Source organism: Trachinotus anak, unplaced genomic scaffold (assembly GCF_046630095.1).
Source record: "Trachinotus anak isolate AG129_WGS33_773 ecotype Australia unplaced genomic scaffold, CSIRO_AGI_Tana_v1 ptg000016l, whole genome shotgun sequence".
Classification (NCBI taxonomy): Eukaryota; Metazoa; Chordata; class Actinopteri; order Carangiformes; family Carangidae; genus Trachinotus; species Trachinotus anak.
This window is the reverse complement of record NW_027273867.1, coordinates 1,660,590-1,669,318: the sequence shown is the minus strand read 5'-3', so window position 1 is coordinate 1,669,318 and position 8,729 is coordinate 1,660,590. Positions and strand designations below refer to the sequence as shown.

At 39.3% G+C, this 8,729-nt stretch overlaps 1 long non-coding RNA gene across 1 annotated transcript; it reads right to left on the bottom strand.

Moving 5' to 3' along the window:
• Positions 1-7,198: 7,198 nt before the first annotated feature.
• Positions 7,199-8,292, bottom strand: LOC139634580 (uncharacterized). Its single transcript, XR_011693991.1, has 2 exons — positions 7,989-8,292; positions 7,199-7,736 (listed from the first exon to the last, which is right to left on the bottom strand). It is a non-coding gene; the product is annotated as an uncharacterized lncRNA (long non-coding RNA).
• Positions 8,293-8,729: the final 437 nt, after the last annotated feature.

Genomic DNA, 8,729 nt, shown 5'->3' with positions numbered 1-8,729 from the left:
TAGCTTCAATACAAATAAACAACAACAGCACAAACATTTTGTTAAAAATGTAATTGCTGGCTGGATTATGTTCAGAAGCATTGTGTTTTTTGGATTTATGAAGTGCTACATCTGCCTCAGAGCAGGTTCCTCAAACATTGCACTTTTGGTTTTGCCTGACTCCGCCTACATAGCTACTCCAAAAACAGGCAGAGAGGTGGGGCGTGTGTGGAGCAGAGGCCTCGGTACATGCCGATTTGATAACAGTGGCGAGCATACACTCCTCTTAGCACTGTTAGCACAGCTGGCTGTCTGGGCATTTTTTATATCAATTATTGCCACACTCGGGCGGGCCAATGGCCGAGTGGTTAGGCCGCGTACCATGTGATGAATTCTCAGCAGGCAAGCGCCGGTTCAACTCCCGACCGGCCCGACTCTTTCCTAAGTGTCATTCCCCCTCTCTCTCTGCCCCTTTCCTGTCACTCTCTGCTGTCCTGTCAATAAAGGCAAAAAATGCCCAAAAAATGTCTTAAAAAAAAAAAAAAATATTGCCACACTAACAACCCTGTATAATAATACAGAATCTATGGGGATTGACTCGCTTTTGGAGCTATAAGTGGTCACTTGAGGAACTGCAGTTTTTGTCACTGGCAGGTTGGCTTCATTTTTCAGCTGCGGAGGTTGCCACCAAGGTGCAAGCTACAGGGGAGCCAGGGGAAGCTCAGCTCCCCTCAAAAAGACATGGGCTCCCCTGGACACATGATTTATGAAACTTTGGGGGTCTCTAAAAATTTCAACATTGTTTTTTTACCATGCGTATTGTAGTTTTTTTGTATCTTCATCAACATGGATCACGCATAAAATTAAGCTATGCTAATGTTAGGGCTGTCAAACAATACATTTTTTCTTCATCACAATTAATCACGTTTTATCACATGATTTAAATTCTATTCTTTTGCATTTCAGAACTGTTTTCTCTTGCTTGACAACATACAACCTTCAGTCTGTCTGAACTAGAAGCTAATGTTAGCATGTCTAGTGTAGAATTATGAAGATGTCTGATCATTTATTCATCCATAGACGAACTCTGGGTAAGTTATATTTTTATTTTCCAACTCATTCGATCTTCACCAATAACGATTCGGGCATTGGATTTAAACACTTTAGGTCTCCTGACACGCCCCTTTATGCAGACTGGAACTGCCCCCTTTTGATCCCACAGACATGACTCACCATAAGCATCATACTTCACCATGTAGCAAGTAGCAAGTGTCTGTGGCAGCTTGACAACAAGTAAGGCTGCATCAGAGGGTCAAAATAGTAGCAGCCAAAGATTCTAGAATGTGGTGCTGTTCTCTTTGGTAGCACGCAATTAACACGATTTAAAAAATAAAAAGCACATTATGCTCGGTCCTTTATCTCATCGCAATTAACACGTAAACGCTGACAGCCCTAGCTAATGTATCATTCACATATGATGGCGATTTATCACTATTTCACTTTGATAAAGACAACGTTACACCTAGAGGACGTAGCTCCTTTAAGAATAGCTCTGTGCGTAGGGTGTGAGTGGTGAGCAAGAGAGAGCAAGCACAGTTGTTGTGAAGCTGGAGCTGGAGACCAGAGTTAGAGTCAGGAGCAGCTGTAAGTAGCAAGGGAATGTGTGCACAGCTGAGCTTTACAAGTAATACAATATAACAACTTGCTCTCAAATGTCAAAAAATCCAGTACAGTGACACTGTCGGACAGGTCTGATGTGGATGCAAGGATGAATGCAAGGCGTTCTGAATTCTGAATCATCTGAAGGTCTGAAAGTTGCTTCTGACTGAGGCAGTAGTCAAGTTAGATAAAAAAGCAAACACATGTATGATCTTCTCCATATTACTGATGGAGCAGGAATATTACCGAGACTGACTATCACGAAAATCATTACAGAATTTTTGTTTGTGTGATTAAGTGTTGAAGTGACCATCACTAAATAACAGATAGAACCACTGTAAAGTGCTAAAATTATCTAAAGGTATACCTTTAGAAAAATTCATGATGAAATTTAATACTTGGAATGTAGTATTTTTTTCAGTAGAAATAAAAATAACAGCAAAGCCATCAGAATGAAAAGGAAACAGGCTAACTGACATTTGCATTTATAGGGTTTGCTCAACACCCGCCTCTAATAAGCCACCTATTCACTCTCCTCCTTTGTTTTCATTGCGTATGATGGAAAAATTAGTTCCTGTCTGTCAAATCCCACACAGCTGTCACAACCAATGAAGAAGTCCATTTGTTTCTAGACATTCCCACCCTGTGCATTTACACCAATACCAGAATACAGGGCAAGGTAGGCTAAAAATCAATAGGGAGTGGACACAGTCCAGTTCCTGCCTCAATTCTCCTTTTAGCCAGGATAGCTGCTTGCAGAACAAACCTACAGAGTCAAGAGGAAAACTGGCCTCAGCTCCAAGAAATACCAATATCACAATGAGAGTATTTATTATTTCTAAATCTGCATGTCAAAATTTACATTTCTGTTTCTAATATTGCAAGTGGTGGCCCTAGAAAATTTGGATCCACAATGGGGAAGAAGTTTTGTCAACGTTAAACAAGGGCGGTACATACTACTTTTTCAGGCGAATGGAGCAAGAGAAAAGGGACAAATATGTAGAAGTCCGATAAATTAACAGAAAATCTCACAAAGTGTCTTAGTCAGGTGTTATTACTTTTTTTCCTCATCTCTGTAGAGCAGTGCCTCTACCAATGTCCATTCATCTTTGTAATGAGGGGTTCATACGCTGCAGCCCCACTGTCATTCCCTCTCTATGTAAAATGTTCTTCCTGACACAGTCTGATCACATCCTGCACTGACACTCTCAGTCACCTAAGGAAGAGCTGCTCCTGTTTTTCCTTGCATATACACTAGTCGCATATTGCATGAATATTACAGTCATGAAATGACTCACTGCAGTTTCCAACCTTATTTATCGATATTTTTCCCAAAGATCTAGATTTCACTTCAGTTCCTGTTCCTATTGAAACACTGGCCAGCTGAGCATCTTTGTGACTCAAGATCCTGCCATCTGTGCTCCAACAATGAAGCCCCCCTTTCAAAGTCACTTAGATCTTCTCCTCTTTCCATCTTGGTACAAAATCAGATTAGCTTGAAATAGAACTTTTTTGTTTAAAATCTAATGTCCATGTGTCAGTTCTGAAACAGTGTAAAGCTGTGTTTCTCTGGTAAAAATTACTGCAAAGGAAAACAATGTGAAACATTTGCAGATAATTTATTTGAACATAATTTATAATGGCAATGTGGACAGACTAATAAACCATGGTTGTTTTGACAGTGGTGAAGTGACACTATGCTATCCCATAATGCTTTACATGTGCAATGAAACAGTTACCGACATCACAATGCTTGTGCAGCCTGTTAAGTAATGTGTGTTTTGATTGAAGTGAAGCAGCCGAGCGTTGGAGAATGTCATTGTCACTGCTGAGGGGTTTCAGTGGAGACAGCTAAGCACTGATCTGTTGCTTGGTCAGAGTAGCAGCACACACACACACACACACACACACACCTTAGACCAAACAAAGGACATGACAAAAAAGAATTACTAACCAGCATTAGAACAGTGACACAGTGGCTTCAAAGTGATTCAGACTCAGACACTGTTTCAACATTTTACTGTGTTGTAGATTTATTATTTGTAAATGGATACGATTTCCATTTTCTTGTCAACCTACACCCAATAATGCACAATGACAGAGTGAAAACATATTTTTAGAAATCTTTGAAAATGTATTAAAAATTAAAAACTGAAACCTCATTTACCCCCCCTATTCACCCCCCTTAGTTCAGTCGTTTGTAGAATCTCCTTTGGCAGCAAGTACATGCTTTGCACACCTGGTTTTGAGCAGTTTAATCCAGTCTTTGTGGCAGATCCTCTCAAGCTTCATCAGATTGGATGGGAAGCCTCTGTGAACAGCCAGTAGTGTCTGGTGTTCGCCAGGCATAATATTTTGAGTTCTGTCCAAAAGGTTCAAATTCTTGTCTTATCAGACCAGAGAATAATTTTCCTCCTGCTCTCAGTGTCCATTAAATGCTGTTTGGCAACTCAAGTAAGCTGTCATATGTTTTTTTTTTTTTTAAGTGAGACGCTTGTCCCTCTGCAGGTTCTCTACGCTCTCTGCAGAGGGCTCCTTAAGCTCTGTTAGAATGACCTTTGGGTTCTTGGTCACCTCCTGACTGGGTCATCTTTGCCCACTTTCTCAGTTTGGTTGGACAGCCAACTTTATGAAGAGTCCTCGTGGTTCCAAACTTTTCCACAATTTTTGAGGCTCAATGATAATATACCCTTGCCTTCATTTGTGCCTCACCACAGTTTTATCACAGAGGTTTAAACACAGAGTTTCTTGGACTTGGTTTTTGTCCTGCTATGCAGCGTGAATGGTAAGACCTTATTATACACAGGTATGTGCCTTTCTAAACTATATCCATATATTTCAAATTACCACTCATGTTTTCTAAAAACATAAGAATGCAGATAAACAAACCTAGAGTGTACACACTCCTTTACATACACTACTGTGATGCAGCTTGACAGTAGGGTTCTTTATGGTATTGTACAGTAAACAATATTCACTGAATGTGTCTAAAATTACACTTACTTGCACGTACTGAAGTCATTGATCTTTGACCCTTTCTGAGTTGCTGCAGGGCACTCTGTTGACTTGCTTCATGCACACCTTGTTGTGCTTGAGGACACAGTCAATGGTGGAAAGGCTGACACTGTTGATTACTTCAACATTGTCGACAAGAACTCAGTGCTGTATTTCACGCAATGTAACAGCATTATATAGTAGGAATATACCAGTTCTCATGTGCTTCACTGCATTTTGTACTGTGCATAAAAATAGAGCCTTCAAAATTTAATTTGGTGACACTGTAACAGTTGTACTTAGTTATACTCTTGGGACTGTCCTTTACTAAATGTGGCTTGTCAGTTGGAACAGTACTTGACCCATGACTAATAATGCTCCCATCATTAGTTATTCCCCAGCTCCCAGAGAACACAAGTATGCCTCAGTACTAAGTAAGTATTAACAATAATTCACTTCCTGAGTTTAAGTTACATTAGGTATAGGTTTGATGCAGTCATCAATTTTGCTCTGTTGTAATTCTGTAGTTACTGTCAGTTAGACCTAATCGATACCTAATCTTGACTAATGCAACTATTCACTTACAAAGTTTTCTAAATGTCAGATGTCACTGGCTATCCTGAAAAAGAAAAGGTGCAATGGCATCCATGCTTATGAATTATGAAGTAGTCCAAAAACTACTGAATGAGAAAAGAGTTCAACAGACTCTCAGAAAACTGAATGTATATGAATGAATGAAACTAATGTATATTGTTAAAGACGGGCAATTGCTCTTTATCATATTACACCATGCATTCACATGAAGAGGTCAAACCAAAACAAATTAATTATTTTTTTTGTTATGGTCAAATCGAGACTTATTTTAAGATCGAAGTTTGACTGACCTGAGTGACTTTTCCTTTGAAATCTGTGATTTAATATTATGACAGATGATGTGTAGTCTTATGAATTGTATTTGATGTAAGTGAAGCTGTAGAAATATCCCTTATTCTCCAGGATCCAGATCTGCCTGTGTTGACCTTGCAGAGTCACCTTGGTCATAACAAATAATACAGACAGCTCACAGTGACAGCACAGACACAGCTGATGCCATGTAAAGTCTGTCACTTCTTGAAAAATATTTGTTTTTTTTTTCTTTAGGAGGAATACATGGATCTGTAGCTGAAGAACAGAAGAAACCAAATGAAGCAAGAAATGCATGGTTTAGTTATCCAGCAATGGCCTTACAAATATGAGTAATCATTCACAGCTAGTGCTAAATGAGCACTGGCATGGCCTTGTATGACCTTATATATATTTTACATTTTACAATTTATTGTACTCAATAATATGATAGGAGATGCACTGAGGGTATTCTTTCTATCTGCTATTCATTTAGACATACAAAGACAACATGCAGAACATAACGCAGAAAAACTTAAGCAATTGTTTTAAATAACAATATTAGCAAAAATTGTCCACAAGTATTTGCCTTCCTTGCAAACACACTGATACAATAGCATTACAGATACAAGATGCTTTGAACAGGTCTTTATCATTAATGCAAAGAAATAGGTCATATTCTTGGTCGCATTGTCTCCTTTCATGTGCACACATCAAGTTTGGTGATGCTTTACCCTAGCAACTATGTCAAGCTGCTTCCAGCTAAATGTTAACATGCTTAAAATGCTAATGCTAACATGCTTATGTTTAGCATATAATATTTACCATGTTCACTACCTTAATTAAGTGTTTTGGCACAACAACACACCCAACACAAACTACAGCTGAGGCAGTTTGGACTGTCATTGTTTTGCAGGTATTTGATCATAAACCAAAGTATTTCACAAAGTGCTAAATGAAAAGTCAGGGGATTATCAAAGTAATTAAATTTCATGCTGAGGAGGACTTGGATATATGAACCAAATTACACCAATCCATGTGGTATATATTGAGATATTTCACAAAAAGCTTTGATGTGCTGGTGGTGGAAGATGGAAGTCAGGTGAGCACCACAGTTATTAGGATTCATCCTATATGGGCAACAGTTTTGAAATTTTCAACCACAGTAGGATAGTGAAACCCTGCTTTCCAGCCTGGCAGTTTGTAGTGCTTTAAATTCAAAAGAAGAGAGTTCCAAAATTTATAAAGTTCATTGCGTATATTTTGTCGAACAAAAAAAAAAAAAAAAAAAAAAAAAAAATTGAGAAATGACTGTGCTGCATCCTATGGACTGCTCTCTACCACTCCTGACATTCACCTTCCATATTCTGATTTAGAAGGGAATCAATATGACTGCTTGGTTTGACGTATGGAGTAGAGAAAATTGGGTCTGGCAGCTGCCCTTAAAGGACATCTCTGGCTCTGGGGAGCTCGTCAGTGTTTTGGGACAGTTCTGATGCTGGTCTCCTGTAATCTTTTTGCTCCATTTGTCAACACCACACCTTTTCAGTGATGTACAGTTGTGTGAAAAAGTGTTGGCCCCCTTCCTGATTTCTTATTTTTTTTGCATGTTTGTCACACTTAAATGTTTCAGATCAAACAAATTTAAATATTAGACAAAGATAACGCAAGTAAGCACAAAATGCAGTTTTTAAATGAAGGTTTATTATTAAGGGGGGAAAAAAAAAAAAAAAAAAAAAAAAAAATATATATATAATCCAAACCTACATGGCCCTGTGTTAAAGAGTGATTGCCCCCTAAACCTAATAACTGGTTGGGCCACCCTTAGCAGCAACAACTGCAATCAAGCATTTGCGATAACTGGCAATGAGTCTTTTACAGCGCTGTGGAGGAATTTTGGCCCACTCATCTTTGCAGAATTGTTGTAATTCAGCCACATTGGAAGGTTTTCAAGCATGAACCGCCTTTTTAAAGGTCATGCCACAGCATCTCAATCGGATTCAGGTCGGGACTTTGACTTAGCCACTCCAAAGTCTTCATTTTGTTTTTCTTAAGCCATTCAGAGGTGGACTTGCTGGTGTGTTTTGGATCATTGTCCTGCTGCAGAACCCAAGTGCGCTTCAGCTTGGGGTCACAAACAGATGGCCAGACATTCTCCTTCAGGATTTTTTGGTAGACAGCAGAATTCATGGTTCCATTTACCACAGCAAGTCTTCCAGGTCCTGAAACAGCAAAACAGCCCCAGACCATCACACTACCACCACCATATTTTACTGTTGGTAAAGTTCAACTTTTTGGTCATCAGTCCACAGACTATTTTCCCAAAAGTCTTGGGGATCATCAAGATGTTTTCTGGCAAAACTGAGACGAGCCTTTATGTTCTTTTTGCTCAGCAGTGGTTTCCGTCTTGGAACTCTGCCATGCAGGCCATCTTTGCCCAGTCTCTTTCTTATGGCGGAGTCATGAACACTGACCTTAATTGAGGCAAGTGAGGCCTGCAGTTCTTTGGATGTTGTTCTGAGGTCTTTTGTGACCTCTTGGATGAGTCATCGCTGTGTTCCTGGGGTAATTTTGGTCGGCCAGCCGCTCCTGGGAAGGTTCACCACTGTTCCATGTTTTCGCCATTTGTGGATAATGGCTCTCACTGTGGTTCGCTGGAGTCCCAAAGCTTTAGAAATGGCTTTGTAACCTTTTGCAGACTGATAGATCTCAATTACTTTGTTTCTCATTTGTTCCTGAATTTCTTTGGATCGCAGCATGATGTCTAGCTTTTGAGGATCTTTTGGTCTACTTCACTTTGTCGGGCAGGTCCTATTTAAGTGATTTCTTGATTGAGAACAGGTGTGGCAGTAATCAGGCCTGGGTGTGGCTAGAGAGATTGAACTCAGCTTTCCAAAGATGTGATAAACCACAGTTAATTTATGTTTTAACAGGGGGGGCCAATCACTTTTTCACACAGGGCCATGTAGGTTTGGATTTTTTTTCTCCCTTAATAATAAAAACCTTCATTTAAAAACAGCATTTTGTGTTTACTTGTGTTATCTTTGTCTAATATTTAAATTTGTTTGATGATCTGAAACAGGTGTGACAAACATGCAAAAAAAATAAGAAATCAGGAAGGGGCCAAACACTTTTTCACACAACTGTATATCCAAAATGTTCTGGTTCAGGGGTTAGGGTTAAAATCTCCCTCATTCTGCAGCCTTGCTCTTTCT